Here is an 18,027-nt window from a genome sequence, read left to right as displayed (position 1 = left end):
GATGTCGCATTTTTTTTGAGATGATGTCACATATAGCCATACACTGTATATACCCCGCAATACAGAGAAGATTAGCCACGCTACTCATGTATTGTCGGGGACATGAATTGTTGATTAAAGGAAACTTTAAAAGTCAAGTGAATAGGAAATACGCAACAAAAAATATATTTTCGAAACATTCCAAAGATAAGATGGACAAATTAAGCAACCACTTCGAATACTTTGAGCAGAACAAACATTAAACAAATTCTAGTTGAACGGTCAGTAATTGTTATCGCCAAGGTTAAACAATAATATACCAACAAAAAAGTTAAAAGACAGATCAGCAGCAAAAAGAGAAAATCAAATAAATTCAGCTGCTCTTTTAGGCTTACTTTTTTTCTTGGCTCTGCTCTTCTTCAATGGCGGCTCCTCTTGCTGCTGTTTCTGCTCTTTCTTCAATTTTGATGATGACCCTTCATCTTCTTCTACTTTTTCTTCGACGTTTTTGGGATTCTTGGAATCAATACAGCCTCCAACTTCTTGAATTTGTATTGCTTTTTCTTCATGTTTAATCCCCGAGTTGTTTTCTGGAATTTTTCGGGGCCGCCCTCTTTTTCTTGGAGTAGTCTGTGGTTCTGCTTCTGTTATTGATATTGCTACCTCTTTTATCTTCTTCACAGTCTTCTTCTTTCCCATAAATCACAAAATCATACTTCACAGTATAAATTAAAAAATCCAAACAAACAGAAACAAATAAACAAAAGAAAAAAAACAAGAAACAAATTATTCCCCACAACAATAACGAAACAATGGTCAAGCAAATCCAAGGCTGTAAAAATCGCAATCTCGATTGAGTTTATATGAACATACAAATAGGATATAACGAAGGCTTATCCAAAATTCAGTCTAACATATATGCATAACCACTAAGCATAAAAGGGAAATAGAAGATGGGGAGATGATGAGTAATGCTACTATGTTGTTTGACAGTAGAGGAAAAAAGAAGTGGTGGGGTGGGGTGGGGTGAGGAGGTAGTGATAAAATATAAGCGAGACAAAGTAGTGGCTAAGGCTGTCTTGCTGACTTCGGATAACACAGCCAAGCCATGCGTACTTTATACACACAATTCACCGTAGAATTCAAAGAAAAGAAAAAAAGAAAAAAAGTTCATGGATGGGATTATGGGAGGCTATCTAAAATATCATATTGTAAACAAAAAATAAAATAAAAAAATTTACAGTTTGACATGGAATTTGAAGTCAAGCTTTAAAATTTTTCTATGGACAAGATCGTGGATGTAATGTACTTCTCAGGCCTTTTGATTTTGAAAAGATTGCAATTCGACCCTACAAAAATTCACATATTGTTTCCTTTAGATCTAAAATATTCTTTTGGTTACGCTACCCAGCAAAAAATGACACCCCTCACATTTAAAAAAGTTTAAATTCTATGGAATAGCTACCCTTTCAATTTTCTCAAGACAAATAAAAGGTACATCATTCAACATCACAAGGCGTGAGCACGGATTCGTTCCAAAATAAACAGCAATTCAGCATTCGAGAGTATAGAAATTAACGTATCTATCAAGGTTCATTTTCTAGATGAATTAAATCATTTCAAAACCTTTCTTCTGTAGAGGCCACCAGCTGCACAAAAACGAAAATTATTAAAATCATTCATCAGCAAAGTAGAGAACTATCTTTTACTTCGCTACGTTATGACATCGTTCGGTTTCCATAATTTTATTGATCAGTTGTAGCCCTTTTTTATCATTCGAATAGTGTGCAAAGTTTCCCGTTAATGAAAAGTCAATTCCTCTACCTGATGGAGGTTACCTAGCTTAATAATGGAAATAATCACACAACGAAAATAGTGAACAGAAATTAGTGATGGCTAATGTGAAATATCAAAAGGATCCAGATGGATTTGAACCACCAATCTCTCAAAAGCAACTGAGCCCTCTTCCAAGAATGAGCTAATGGATCCATCCAATGGTAAGAAAAGACTTCGTGATAATAAAAGATAAATGGGCTTCAGGGTTGCTGCAATTGAATATTTACCACTGAAGATCATAATAAAATCCAAGCAGATCATTCTCTCAAAAAAAAAAAAAAAATCCAAGCAGATCATGCAAGAGAATAACCAGGCTCCAGAGAGTTGCACTCAAAAGACAGTTGTCCAAAATTTACTTCTCCGAGTTAATGTTGTCCATTTACTGCAACACAGGTCAACAAATAAACATTCGACCAAATCAAGTCGTTGGGCATAGAACCGCATGACGCATAACTTCAATAGACAAACTTTCGGCCATTGCAGACGCCTACATTGTGTAAAAACCTATCAAGCTATCAATCAAATCAAATCAAATATATTAATGTCACAGCAAAGATGTCATACTGTACCAACTCTTCATTCTTCAGTGAAGACGACAGCTTTCGTTCTTCTCAAGAAATTCGCATCACTTGACAACAGCAGCTTGACATCCTTGAGTCCTTGACAATCCTTTTTTCTCACAGTATTAGTATAAATCTTTGTGCTCAGATTTCTTCTGCAAATTAAATACCATCCATTGATGATCCATACACTCAATTAACTAGAGTTTTTTTATCATGTACCTCATGAGCCGTTGATGCTTGATACATGATTGATCCTTTTAAGTTCTGGCCCAAGGATGATGAATCACAAAACCATACACTGACGGAGAAGGAGAGGGACAAAGGGAGCACACCCGAGAGAAGAGCCAAAGCCAATCGTGTACCATCTTCCCTCAAACAAAAAATAGTTCTTTTATTATGTGGCGACCTGCCATCCGAGTGCACCCACCATTCACAAGGTCAAAGGACAGCTACAACTCCTCTATTACATTAAAAACAATTCTTCACAAGCCATCTATTTATCCTCACCACGACGCAAATGATGCAATAACATAAAACAAACATACACTCCCTTGGTTAAAAACATTCCAACTATTGTAACGTTGTGCCGTCCGTTCTATAGTTTCTTGCTAGAATATAAAACTCATTTCCATCGAATGTCGAGCGACATCATCCATTTGTAGAAAGACAGCTGCTTCTCGATCTGCCAGAATACAAGAACAACAAAACAAGATGTATCAAGAGAAAAAAAATATGTACAGAAGACAACGAATTAAAGAAACGGCGAGAAAATTAAACATCCAACAAGAAATTTAATTTAGAGAAGAAGCCAACCCGAAACAATGGTCGAGGGATACGAGTGAATATCTTGATCTATCCGACCAAGGAAAATATAAACCCATACGCGAATGATTTTGAACAAATAAAAAACACCAGACAATCAATCAAATAAACAACATAACAGAACCATCGCAATAAAAAACTTACAGATAACAGGAAAACATCCAACCAAGCTCGCTCATCATCGCAACACTGCAGATAAAAGTTCACTGCTTGTAGAAACGAAAAACAGCCGGCCGATGACAATCAAACGATAAAAAATCAGCAGCAACACAAACCTTTTACGCTCCATTGAAATTTATTTTCTATAGACAAGATCATGATCTAATGTACTTCTCATTTTCATTTTGAGTGCAATCTGACCCTACAAAATCCATATGCGATATGTTGCTTATTTTCGATCTAAAATACTCTTTTGCATATGCCCAACACAAATGAAACCCATCATTTTTTTATTTTATTTATAATTTTTTTAAAAATTTGGATTGGGTTGATTCAGTAGAAAATAAAAGGTCTACCATTAACATCACAAGCCGTGCACACGGTCTCGTATTAATGTGACTATCAAGGTTCCATTTGTAGATGATTTAAATCATTTCAAAAGCTTTCTTCTGTAGAGGCCACCAGTTGCACGAAAAAGACAACGATGAAAAATCATTCATCAGAAAAGTAGAGAACTATCTTTTACTTCGCTATGTTATGACAAAGTTCAGTTTCCATAATTTTATCAATCGATATCAGTCCTTTTTTCTCATTCCAATAGCAAGCAAAGTTTCACGTTAGTCATTATATAATTACAAGAAATACAAAAAAAGTAAAATCCTCTAGCTGATAGATGCTACAAGCTGAATAATGAAATAAGCACACGTTGAAAAATAGTAAACAGAAATTCATAATGAAACTAATGAAAAGGATCCAGATGGATTTGAACCACCAATCTCTCAAATGCCAGCAAGCAGTTGAGCGCTCTTCCAAGAATGAGCTTATGGATCCATCCAATACACAACAACGTGAAGGAAAAGATTTATATATACGATTATGTGGGACAAATTAATCCTTTTCATCTGACCCATCATCAAAAGGGTAAAAGTAAAAAATTTGAAACCCTGAAAAACATATCTACATCCAAATCCAAAAAGAAAAAAACATTTAAAACAATTTTTGACTTTCCAAATTCAATATTCTAATAGCAAATACTAAAAAAAATCGCTAAAAAATAATTTTTTAGAACAGTCTAAATGCTCGTACGCAAACTAAATACAGAGACGACTATGCTCATACATTATAAACTGAGTTTGAAGAAGTTTCAAAAAAGGGAAATCATGAAATTTATCACAAACAAATTATCAGATACATTATATTATTTTCATAAATTTTGATAAATTATGGAAAAAAACAATTAGAAATTCCTAAAACAAATTTATTAGAAAACTAATAAGTTCTTTAGTTGAACGTTGTAGATAGATTCTGTCAAGTTTCCTTGAAAAGTGTGGTGTGCGTTTGTGTGCATGTATACATATATATATATATATATATATATCAATTAAAATTACCAACAATAAATACTGACCCTGGTTTAGCAATTGCAGAGCATTGATTTAACTCAATTTACCTGAAGAAGAGTAAAAATGATTTTAAAAAAAACTTCACCAATGGTTGGGGTTATGGAATTGAATATTTACCACTAAAGATGATAATAAAATCAATATTTACCACTAAAGATGATAATAAAATCCAAACAGATCGTGCAACAGGCTCAACATTCAGGAAAATAGAAGTAAAAAATTTACTTCATCCATGTTGTTCTACTCCGAACACAGGCTCAACAAATAAACATTCGACCAAATCAAGTTGTCAGCCGAAGGTTGCACGATGCATAACTTCGATACACAAACTATCGGCCATTGCAAAAACCTACATTGTAAAATTTAAATAATAATAAAAAAAACAACTATCAAATCAAATATATTAATGACACAAAGTAAACCACAGAAACTCGGGCGTTTGGATAGCAGAAACAAGAAGTTGTTCCGAAAAAACTATCAAACTACCAAATCAAATGTATTAATACTACACAGTAAACCACAGAAACTCGTGTCTCTGGAAAGCAGAAACAAAATTTTGATTCCGATGGGAACAACAAAGATAAACCATACGAAAATTTCATTTTTAGTGAGCGACTCTCAAGAAACTCACATCACATTCAGCAATTGCAGCAACATTGGCAGGGACGGAGACGAATACCGTACATTCTTTACGACAGCAGATTATGACATCTCGAGACTTAAGATCATCTCCACGGCTCTGACAATGAACCAGAAAAGCTCGACCATCCAAAGATATATAACTTTAAGATATTTTAGGTCAAGGATGCAATAATTAATTTACAATCCAAGAAATCTGTTTTCCAGCACCGAACTTGACAGTGGAAAATATAGAACTTTTCACTTGCCATGTATATATCATTTTCAATTGCGAAGTGTGTGCTAGAAGGCATCTGTTCAGAAATTGCCCCTCAGGACAGTGAAGTTAGCACTGCAATACACGTTCAGTTATCAAACAATTATATTCGAGTACACATCTCATCACCGTATTCTATTAGATTCATCACTTTTAGCTTGTCCAGATTCCTGTCAAGGTCATTAGAAAGTCATGCACATCTTTACTATAAATTTACACATTGCAATCCAACGTAAATGCAAAAATTTTGAAAAATTTAAACTTCCTCGTCCCCGAAGTGCATTTGCTTCGGACATTGTTCTCCTCCTGGCTTCGCCCACAATTATTTGGTAACAAACGGGCAATAAAAACACATTAATAGTAGGAGTGAGTATAGTGCATATCATTTCTTCCCAAATTGTAAGTGAGGGTATTGAAATTTAATCTTATATATTTGTCAAATCGTAATTGTGATGATGGTAAGTTTGTTTTGGAAATTTAATCAAATGGAAAGAAAAATAATAATGTACCTTGTGAGTAAACCATGATTCGTAAGGTAATTGATCTCTTTTTCTCATAAGTCATAATATCCGAATAAATCTATGTATCACATAGTAAACCACGGTCACTCTCTGGACAATGCGATTTCGAATTCGGACCGAGCAGCAAAGAGGTCCTGTACCCACTCCTCTCTTCATTCTTAGGCGCTGGCGAAGAAATGGGCAGTTGAGCTCTCAAGAAATCCACATAATATCATATCATACATTAAGCAAAGGTAGAAACATTGGCAAGGACGCATACCACACCCTCGACAACAGCAGATAGACATTCCAGGCAGACGCCTCCAACAATGAACTGAAAAACTCATCTATCCAAAGATGCATAGTCTATCTAAGTATTGAAAGCATGGTCTAGGATGCCTCAACTTACAATGTTTGTAGTATGTGTCTCACAGTGCTAAACTTTTACAAAGGGCACAGAACTGCACTTCTCACTTGCTATGTATTTATCATTATCAATTGCAAAATGTATTCAGGTAGCAGTCATGATGCTATTGTTGAGAAATTGCCCCTCGAGTCAAGATGGTAACCGATGTATAGAAAATCAGCGGAATGCAAGCAAGTTTGATCATCAAGCAAGGCATACCATTGCCACATCTATTAGATTCACAATTTTTTGCTTCTCCAAATTCCTGACAAAGTTATTAGCAAGGTTATCCACATCTTTTCTTTACCATAAAAGTACTTTTACAACTTAAGGTGAATGCACAAATTTAAACCTGGACATCCCGCAAGTGCAATTACTTGGCCTTGGTCTTCTTGCCACTTCGCCCACAAATATTTGGTGGCAAATAAAAACAAGTTAGAGAAACCATGAGTAAGTTGCTGATCATTTCCTCCCCCAATCATAAGTGATGATGTTGAAACTTAATCTGGACTTTCAAAGATCATAATCGCAATGCAGTAACAGTTTTGGAAATTAATCAAATTGAAAGAAATAATGAAATGCACTTCGTGAGTAACATGCCTTGTAATGTAATCGATCCTTTATAAATCTATGTGCTTGTTTTTCTTCTGCAAATTAAATACAATCCATCGATGATCAATACGTTCAATTAATGCAATTTTTATCATGTACCTAAGGAGCCATTGATGCTTGATAGATGATTGATCCTCTCAAGTTTTGGGCCACTTCTTCCCAAGTATATTTCAGTGTTGATAATTTTGATGCTTGATAGATGATTGATCCTCGCAAGTTTTGGCCCACTTCTTCCCAAGTATATTTTCAGTGTTGATAATTGAAACTATCAACACTGAAATTAAATACAATCCATCGATGATCCATACTTTCAATTAATTGCAATTTTTATACTGTACCTCATGAGACATTGATGCTTGATAGAAGATTGATCCTCTCAAGTTTTGGCCCATTCTTCCCAAGTATATTTCATTGTTGAAATTTCAATTATCAACACTGAAATTAAATACAATCCATCGATGATCCATACTCTCAATTAATTGCAATTTTTACCATGTACCTCATGAGCCATTGATGCTTGATAGATGATTGACCCTCTCAAGTTTGGGCCCCCTTCTTCCCAATTATATTTCAGTGTTGATAATTTAAAGAACACAGAGCGAACAGACTCTATCGATCATGAACATGGATGATGAATCGCAAAACCATACACTGGCGTAGAAGGAGAGGGAGGGAGAGAGTGCACACCTGAGGAAAGAGCCGAGCCAATCCCGTACCATCTTCCCTCAGAACAAAAAATAGTTATTTTATTATGTGGCGACCTGCCATGCGAGCGCACCCATCATGACAAAGTCAAAGGACAGCTAACAAGCCTACGACTCCTCTTTTACATAATAAAGGGATTCCTCACAAGGCATCTATTCTCACCATGACGCAAATGATGCAATAACATAAACCAAAACATGCACTCTCTTAGTTAAGATCATTCTAACCATTGTAACGTTAATACGTTATGCCCTCCGTTCTGCACTTTCTTGCGGCAGAATCTAAAGAATTGTCTCATCGACTTTCAATATCATCCATTCCTAGAAACACAGAACCCTTTGTATCAGTAGAAAAATATGCAATGAAGAAACGGCGAGAAAATGAATCATCCAAGAAAGAAATTTACGTGAGAGGACAATGGCCGAAGTATACGACTAAACGTGTAGATCAACGAGATCGAAGAGTATATAAACCCATCCGCCATCGACTCTGCATCCAGGATCATCGAAATCAAAAAGCTACAAGCTTATACACAAATAAGCATCCAGGATCATCGCAATAAAAAAACTACAGATAACAGCAAAACATCCAATCAAACTCGTCGTCGCAACGCCGCAGATAGAAGTCCACCGCTTGTAGAAACGAAAACCCACCGGACAATTAAACCGTCGAAAATCACCAGCAACACAAACCTCTTACGATCCATACAAGAAAGTAGATCGTGAACTCGAAAGTTGTTTAATTCAAGAGGAGGAAGAGAACAAAACGAATACGGGGAAGAGGTGGAACAAGAATCAGTTATTCCCCCAATTGACAACAAGACCAGAAGATTACTTATAATTGAGGGGGTGAGTAATCCAAAGGCTAATAATGAGTATACAAGGTGCGCGGAGGAATGATCGGACGGCTGAGGATGGATCCTTGTGAGATGAAGTTTCTATTACCGTTACAGGTTCGCGGGGAAGATACGCGACGCGTTTTTAACATGCTATACAACAATACAATGAAATATATTAGGAAAATGTCGGGACCAAAAAAAAAAGCAAAGGTATAATTTTAGTCGGTGTATTTTACAACTAAAGTAAAATATTTAAAGCACATACAATATTTGTACATGATAAATTGAATTTTATGTATGGAAATAAAATTAGATGACAATGAATTATATAGGAAAAAAATATAATTTTAGTCGGTATACTTCACTGTTAAAACGCTTTTATATTTTAACTCGCGTTTTTCCTTTCTCGGTAACATTCAAAATCGTCTCACAATTAATATTTTACGATTAACTTTATGATTAACCGTGTGCTTTGTCAGAGAAGCTGGTGAACTATAAACACTTTTGAGAAACAAAAACTCTTTTTTTTTTAACATGTATAGTATTTGAATATAGAAACTAATTTAATTTTTTTTTATACTAGAATTTGTGACATTTTAAGTTCTATTTATATTTAATTATAAAATACAAAAACAAAAGCAATTTTTAATATTTATTTAATCAAAATCGTTTACTCTTCTTTTAATAAAAATAAATAAAATAAAAACATTTAAAAATCTGAATTTATCTAAGGAAGGTGCATTAGTTCTACGAGAGAGGAAAATAGCGAGAGAGAGCATGAGCCACCTTATTTGCAACTCGGCTAACCACAGAGCCCGAATGTCCACTAAAATGTTGCCAATATTGTTCCGATTGTAAGTTGAAGCTACTGCTCAGATGAAAGAAAGAATCCGAGAAAACCAAAACATTTATCAAATACTGCATGCACTGCAAAAAAAAAAAAAAAAATGGGCCGTGGTGGATAGCATAGACTTATGCACCAAGCACCAAACCAGGGTGATGAAAACCATGTGCTGACATAGCACGCAAAAAGCCAGAAAGGTCACGAATCAGTGACCCAACAATAAAATCACCGTTTACCGGATCCCTCAAATCAACGTCTAGTCGTAAATGCCCAGGGCGTGGGCTCTGTGAGGGAGGCAATTTAACATGATGGGTTTTCTGGAATTCTTCAAAATAAAGAACCCAATCCATTGTAATCGACTGCCTGAGATTATGAGAATCATGTCTCAAGCAACAAATTTCTTTACAGGGAGCCCAAACAAGCATTACAAATCATTCAAAAATCGATCTCAAGAACACAAATGCCAAATGAATTCCACAGTCTAAGAAATATAACTCTAGGACACTTCTTTAGGTATTGTTTGGGAGAGCTTATAGGAAGCACTTCTCAACTTTTAGTTAACAAATTTTCAAATTTTTGTTAAGGAAAAGCTGAAAAGTGCTTTCCAGAAGCTCTCCCAAATACTAATTTAGATACATCCAGAATAAATAATCTTTTCAAATGTGAGAGATTTGTGAGCAAAATATTAGACAGTGGCTTGTGGAGGCTAAGAATGAGCCACATAGCGCACAAATTCCTTTCACAGGAACATGGTGTCTTAGAAGATTAATTTGTGTGGGAATAAAATCATAAAATGCACGTCACAGAATAATATGAACCTTAGGGGATAATATGGAGGTTTCAACCGATTTCCAAAAATAGCTCGATTTAACCAAATAATGGAATTTGTCACCCCACTTCCAGTACCGCAAGTCTGCTGAGTTCAGGCGCCCCAAACGAATATCAAGAATAAAAGGCAGATAATTGAATTCCATGCTTAGAATCTCATCTCATTCTAAGCAACCTTCAAGCAATGGCTTCGGACAACACTAACCCAAAAAGTTTAATTTCTGAGCTAGCCAATATTTATAGGACAGGCAAGCTAGCTAACCTCGGGGGTAATACTTGCTTATTGCTCCGATCAGTCCACAGTTCTTGGTGGAAATTGTGATTTAAAAGGAAAAGAAGAGAAAAGAAAGGGAATTTAAAAAATTTGATTGTCTGGGATATTTTAATGAAAGAAAAGAAAATAAAATTTGGCACAGATTTGGAAGGAATCTTTTCTCTCCCAAGATCCAAACTAAGTTTGGAAGGAAAATTTTATTGTAATTTTCTTTCCCTTAAAATCTACCAACCAACAAAATATTTTAGATTTCCTTCCCTTTTTCTCCTTCCCTTTCACTTCTTTTCTTTCCACCTTTCACTTTTTTTCCTTCCAAATCACGACTCACAATCGAAGGAGTGAGACTATTGTTCGAATTCATGCATAATTCAAATTTCAAAGCGGAAGTATAAATGTAGAGTTGTTATGGGTAAAATGTATGTGCGATAGCCAATTACATTGAAACTCCCTCAAAAGCTAATAAATTTTCAACAGTTGAATTCAGACAAGGCTGAAACAAAATTTATATATTACTATCACGGGGAGCTTCATCTTAGAAAGAGGAAATAAAATCATAAGATTGAGAATGAAGTTTTCCTTCAAAAAACAAGAATCATTGATCAGATAATTGTAGTCTGTTTTTTTAGATCGTCACAGGACCTCCGAATCGGCTATCCTCACCTCAATGATCCAGGAAATTCAACAAATAAACAAAATCAAAGATAGAAAACTTCAAAGATTTAGCATCATATCAAGTATGTGACCGCATTGATCCAGTATGTGAGTGAAATAGGCTCAGAAGGATCCATTGGTTTCTATAATCAGAGGGTAAAATCACTCTCAGAAAATAGGTAGTTTTTAAACATCATAGCCTCCACTCAGCCACTTTCACAGATTGGTAGAATGCTCAAATGAAATATATCGAGAAAATTAGCAAAACTACAACAAACATAGAACTTGATGGTTGCTCAGAACTCGGATAAACAATCATGAACAAGTTTCATACGTCCAGACATAATTGAAAAAGTTCATCACTGCAGAATGAAAGAAGAATAAAACAGTAAATTATCATAAAAGTCTATCTTTGAAGATGCATCATACAGTAATATATTACGTGCAGATCCATAGACAAATGGAAATCCATATCCATATAACCAAAAATGTTCTCAGAGAAATTCCTAAAAAGGAAATAGGCAGACAATCAACACAGCATCAGATTCTGACCGCCCGTCTGCTATTTCTCATCATTGAATATTGTTGGAATTCATAGAATTATCTGAGGAACTGGAATGCAATAAAATTCAACTCAGATTGAGTTGAACTGCAGATCATCTTCAGATATTACTCATTCAAGATTTAAAAAAAATATAAAACCTGTTTCCTTCATTCAACCTTCCAAGCTCGTTTTGAACAGATTGTGAGGAATTACTAAATCCAAAAACATAGTATTTGATAAAAAATTTAAAAAAATAACAAATAGAATTCCTATTGGAGATTTAGATAAAACCAAGACCCTTCAAAGAAATAAAAACAATCGTGTATTTAAAATCCAAAATCATACACGATCCATACAAAAGATAAAAACTTTTCTGAAGAGACAACTGAAAGCATCAGATAATAAGCGGAGTTGAGTCTACATCATCTTTCGGTGTGTAGGATAAGAAAATCTTACATCATTTGCCTTCCAATCCAACAAAAAAAATAAAATTGAGTTAATCCACGTTTCATTGAATGCGCTTTAAAATTCATCGTAACAGCAAAGCATACAAACTAGTAACAGAACGATTTCAAGCACGGAAAAACCCATCGTGAAAAATCAATAAGGCAACTAAAATTCACAAATAAACCGCAGAAAACAGTAAAAAAAAATCACCCTTCGTGTCAAACTTCTTCCTTTCACCCCAAAAGAAAATCTTTCGGCAAGAATGAAGAAATTTAGGAAGGTCCATTTGACACCATGGCAATGCAATCAGAATGCGTGCAATGGGCTGGTAAGCCATCCGATCGAGTGTGTGCATCAGTTATATCTCCAAGCATGCTTCGATTTCATGTACGAGGAGAAGGTAAACCAGATGCAAAATTGGATTCTAGATCTACATCTAAGTCTAAAAATTAAAATTTCTTAAAAATATATTATACTTCACGGGGTCAAAAACCTTCCGCAGAAAAGAGAGAAGGATGCGCGGTGGAAGCAGAAGGCGTTGGTAGGCGATTCGTTGGGTAGTTTGAATAGGAATTTGGAAAATTAGGGTTTGGGTCATAGCATGGCCATTTGTATATTGCACTTAAAAGGCTATTTGGCAGAGCTTTCAAATTTTGTTTTGACAAAAAATTTTAAAAACAATTTATAAGCTATTAAATTAAAAATTTATTTGATAGAGCTTTCAAATTTTGTTTTGACAAAAAATTTAAAAACAGCTTATAAGCTGTTAAAATAAGATATTTAACCGCTTATAAGCTGTTTTTAAAAAAACAAAGAAAGATATTTTTTTCAAAAAGATTTTATTTCAATATTTTATTTTTCTAAAATATTTTTGAATATTTTCATAAATCTCTCATCATATCCTTCACCCATTAAATATTAAATATTATTTTTTTAAAAAATTACAAATCACAAAAAATTTTCTAAAGTAAAAATATTAAAAAAATTATTTTTTAATATATGTTTATTCTAAAACTATTTTAGTATGTGTATTACTCAAAATTTTATTTTCATAGAATTATATCATTTTTGATAATTTTGACAATAAAAAGATCTTATAATATCAAACATATCAACGTCTTTAAGTTGTTTAAAATAATTTTACTCAAACATTTTAACAGCTTATTTTTAAAATAAGTTCTAACAGCTTATAAGCTCGTAAAACAGCTTTTAAGCAATATGGACTTATAAACTCTTTTTAATAAGATTAGTCAAACATCATCTTACTAATTTATTGGGTGTTGATTTTAGTTTTATTTTTTTGAGAGTATTTATTTATAACTAGTGACCGAGACATACGCGATGCATGACGACGTTTGTACATGAATATTAAACATAACATGAGTAACTATGTGTGTTATGTGATTTAAATCTCTTTTTAAAATTGAAGGTGTAGAAGAATAATTGTATATTGCCTCATAGTTAAAATGACATGTTTGTTGATATCGACAAAATGTACATATATTTGAAAATATGTTTTGCAACAGAACCAACACCTGAGCGTGGAAAAATCAAAGCATATATGTAATTGAAAACATATTTGAGCTAAGAATGAAAATTTTATGTTATAAATATAAAGAATTACTAATAAAGATAATATAAACCAGTTAATAGATACAAATTAAGTAAAAGATTGAACCCCAAATAACTTTAAAAAAAGACCAAAGATAAATTTAAGTTGAATGTGATTGAACACATTTTTCTTGGTCTCGTTATCTTATGCAACTCCATCATGGTATCATCTCCTTTGAGTAAGAAAAAAGAGAAAAAAAAAAAACCAAATAAATAAAATTTGAAATTAAAAAATATATTTAATCTCTTAAAGTAAATAAATACGAAACCAAAAAACATAAACATGCACTTCAAAATCTCCAAACACTACAACACATAGTAATTCAATCATGGCACACGCAACGTGTGCGTAACGAAAAAATATGGCAAACACGTTCTTGTATAACTTAACATGGGTTTCCAAAATAAATTTAATTTAATGCAATAAAATAAGATAACTACATTTTTTAAAACACATATATACACACGTTTGCATGTACTTTTTAGAAAAGTTTGAACTAAAAAAATTTAAAATACAAACCTAATATTCATGAAACGACCCGAACTAATAAAATGCGGAAAACTTTTTTCTTTAAATAAAACTAAAATATTAACTATACATATATGTTCATACATATATGTATAAACATTTAAAATTAACGTTTAATTAAAAACTTGATAAATAACTTGAATGAATAATAAATAAATATCCAATAAAAATCTTGAAACATGCAATATTAAAATAATGTCAATGCTTAAAATTCATAACTCATGCATGTCGAAATAAACATAAAAAAAAAAAAAACATTATTACCAACCACTGAAAACATAAAAATACTGGACTAGTTTAAAATACTGATAAAAATGTCTCAACACCAAACGGAAATAATAAAGCAACGGTCACGGGGTCCACTGCTAGCGAGCTCATAGGTCCGCACCACAGGTAGAAGCTACAAAATTAAAGAATCATCATATTCACCTGCACCATATAAGCGTAGTGAGCCTAGAGGCCCAACATGTTTTATCTCATAATAACAATTTTTTAAAAAATAACACACAAGCACATAATCATACTAATACATATACTCATCATGAATATGCATGCATGCTCTTAAAATAATGCATCATAAATTCTTCCATGTCATAACTTTCATCATAAATAATATCCATGTGTTATATCATATAATACATAACATAATTTGAGCATGTCATAATCATAAATAACAGTGTAGGTTATATCCATGAGTGTGACTCGTAATCATGAGCGACTGATCAGTCTAAAAACCATCGTATGTGGCGGTTAATAAATCCACCTCTATGCTGGTAGTAAAACTACTATGTGCTCGGTGAAAAATCACGTCTATGACGGTAGTAAACTACATCTGTGCTCGGTGGTAAACCACCTCTATGCTGTCACATCACTTCAATTTCCATAAAATATTTTTCATGCTCAACATTAAACATATCATTCATTATAAAATTATTTCATGTATGCATGCACTAAAATTTGCTCCGAAATATATATTTAAATAATTTTTATAATATTAATACTTGTACATAAAATAAATGTCATGCATAAAAAAAAGGGAAAATTGCTTTTTTAGTCCTATATGTTTGTCACTTTGCGATTTCAGTCCATTATATTTTCAGATTTCAGTTTTAGTCCGCTATCTTTATTTTTTTGACAATTTTAGTTCTTTTCGACATGGCGCTGATGTGGCACCAATTCAGTGCTGATGTGGAGCTGACGTGTACAGTGCCACGTAAACATTTTCGAATAAAATGGACCGAAATTGCCAAAAATCAGAACATGTAGGACTAAAATTGAAATGTGAAAACATATAGGATCAAAATCACAAAGTAACAAACATATAGGGCTAAATTTGCAATTTTCCCCATAAAATAATTTAAATATATATTCCGGACTTATTGATTTTTCATGGGATTGTTCAAACTGCTGGGCCCAAAAATTTCCAAACTGGCCCAATAATTCTCATTGGCTCCCAAGCCTATGAAAATTATTGGGTTTACTTAATTAAATAATTTTAAGGCCTAATAAAATTATTAAAATCCCAATTAAATTTTAAAACAAATTAAAAGTCCCAAATTACACTTAAACTAATAAATAACTTAAAAATAAAAATACCCGAGTCCGACTCACCAAACCCGAACCCGGGCTCAACTAACTTGACCCAAGACCCGACTGACCAGACACGGACCCCCAGACCCTACCCGACCCGACCCGGCCCGCACTGAATCCCAAACAGCCCCTAGCTACAGCTCAAACCTGCTCACGGCCAGCAGCCCCTCAGGGGCTTCCACCGCCTTGCTCAGGCCACCACCGGCTGGAGCACCACCTTTTAATCCTAGCCAACATCTAGACGTTTCCATAAAGCTAAAAACCAACCCAAACCAAGCCCTAACGAAGGAGAACGAACCAAAACAAACTAGCCCTTATTCTGCTCGCGTGCAGAACACATGCACTGACTTCCGGCCAATCGGCTGCCCAGATCAAGCCACCAATGGCCGGAAAAACACTTGGAATACCTTCTCCTATGTCTTGCGGTTCTAACCCAACTAGAATCCGCCTAAAACTCGCCCTGTGGACCGAGAACAAGTCATTCTCCCACAACCGCTCATCTGCACAATCTACTGCGCACCGGATTGAATAGCTTCGGTTCCGGCCTCTACCAGCCCCAAGCCTTGGTTTAGCCCGACCCTAAGGACCCTAGGACAATCCTCTAAACATGATCCATGGTCTGGACAAGCCATGCTAAGGAAAAACATGAATATCATGCATACCAAGCACCAAAACATGAATTCAAGAAACAAGGATGCTCATGCTGCATATTTCGAAATTCTTACAACTTAAATCATGGGTTCTAGATGAAAAACGAAGTAGTATATTATATGATGTTAAATAAGAGAATTCGACATGCCTTTTGATTTATTTTTTAATATAGTCGCGTGTACGGGCTCCGGGACGACGGATCGACGAATAACTCTAAATTTTTCTTGAAGGAATCAGCTATGGAGGCTGGCTTGCTTCTGATGAAATCGTGGGGGAGGAGGAGGTAGATGGAGGAGGCGGCTAGAAGGGAAAAGATCGTGGGATAGGGGGATTTAGGTTAGCTAATTATGGGATAATTACCTATTAATTAATTAGGATAGATATAATACCATAAAATATAAAAATCAAAATCCTAAATACATACCAATCTGATGGAAAAATAATAAATCCCGAAATATTATTTTAGTGGATTTTTAAAAGTTGATAAAAGTCACTAAAATGACTTATTTTGACTAAAAAATGGATTTTCTAAAATATATAAATAAAATACCATAAATTTTGGGAATTAAAATCTTGAAATAATATTTTATGGCTACTAAAATCCCATAAAATAATTTGGATGAAAAACCAATTGCTCGTCCGTCCACGGTCCCGTCTACGCGATAAAATAAATCATTTAATCAAAAATTCCTAAATTCAATAATTATGGGTTAAATACTAAAATAACTTTAAATCATGCACATATTACATAATAACACATAAATAATATTTAACCCATATTTCAAAAAAATTTAAATAATTATTTTTTTCCTAATTATGCATGCGAATTTACGTATCTCAAATACCGGGTGCTACAATTAATATATGCATGTTTGTTGCAAGCATAATATTTTTTAGTTAAAACTCCAAGAGATTCCTGCATATCAATTTTTAGGCTTAAACTTTTTTCACAACCACTTGGATTTTTTGTGTGGACCAATAGTAATCATCTGGAATCGAATAGTCGCTGCATAAAATCCAATTCATGATATTATAATTTTTAGAAAAATATTAGATGAACACAAATAACATACTGACGTAACAATAGTAAAATTTCAAAAAACGATGTTCATGAAAAATAATTCTCATTAATTAAAAAATACTTGAGAAAATAAAATTTTAGGATATGAAGAAGAACAAAACATTAAATCAAATTTTCATCAGCATTATTTAAAAATTTGGTTTCAAGACACTTAAATGTGCCAATAGTAAAATTTGCAAGAGACAATGTCCATGAAAAGTAATTCTCACTGATTCAAAAAAAAACTTGAGAAAAAAAAATTTTAGCCTGCCAGCAAGAA

General features: G+C 33.8%; 1 long non-coding RNA gene and 3 other non-coding genes across 33 annotated transcripts; all 4 read right to left on the bottom strand.

Annotated features, from left to right (window-relative positions):
* Nucleotides 1-200: 200 nt before the first annotated feature.
* Nucleotides 201-8,816, bottom strand: LOC140881149 (uncharacterized). 30 transcript variants are annotated; one of them, XR_012149823.1, is made up of 7 exons: nucleotides 8,287-8,789; nucleotides 6,916-8,200; nucleotides 4,768-6,828; nucleotides 3,476-3,561; nucleotides 3,345-3,389; nucleotides 2,598-3,060; nucleotides 201-2,530 (listed from the first exon to the last, which is right to left on the bottom strand). It is a non-coding gene; the product is annotated as an uncharacterized lncRNA (long non-coding RNA). The 30 variants fall into 30 exon arrangements; XR_012149830.1 differs by lacking the exon at nucleotides 3,476-3,561 and having other exon boundaries at nucleotides 4,768-4,809; nucleotides 4,911-6,828; nucleotides 8,287-8,786; XR_012149835.1 differs by having other exon boundaries at nucleotides 5,394-6,828; nucleotides 8,287-8,777.
* Nucleotides 8,817-11,257: 2,441 nt separating this feature from the next.
* LOC140885559 (small nucleolar RNA Z155) lies at nucleotides 11,258-11,331 on the bottom strand. The gene has a single exon (XR_012151003.1). It is a non-coding gene; the product is annotated as a small nucleolar RNA Z155 (small nucleolar RNA).
* A 99-nt stretch (nucleotides 11,332-11,430) lies between these two features.
* Nucleotides 11,431-11,521, bottom strand: LOC140885985 (small nucleolar RNA R41). Its single transcript, XR_012151395.1, has one exon. It is a non-coding gene; the product is annotated as a small nucleolar RNA R41 (small nucleolar RNA).
* Nucleotides 11,522-12,246: 725 nt separating this feature from the next.
* Nucleotides 12,247-12,328, bottom strand: LOC140885988 (small nucleolar RNA R16). The gene has a single exon (XR_012151398.1). It is a non-coding gene; the product is annotated as a small nucleolar RNA R16 (small nucleolar RNA).
* Nucleotides 12,329-18,027: the final 5,699 nt, after the last annotated feature.

Source organism: Henckelia pumila, chromosome 2 (assembly GCF_033568475.1).
Source record: "Henckelia pumila isolate YLH828 chromosome 2, ASM3356847v2, whole genome shotgun sequence".
Taxonomy (NCBI): domain Eukaryota; kingdom Viridiplantae; phylum Streptophyta; class Magnoliopsida; order Lamiales; family Gesneriaceae; genus Henckelia; species Henckelia pumila.
Note: the sequence above shows the minus strand (reverse complement) of the source record. Positions and strands in the feature narration are given on the sequence as shown.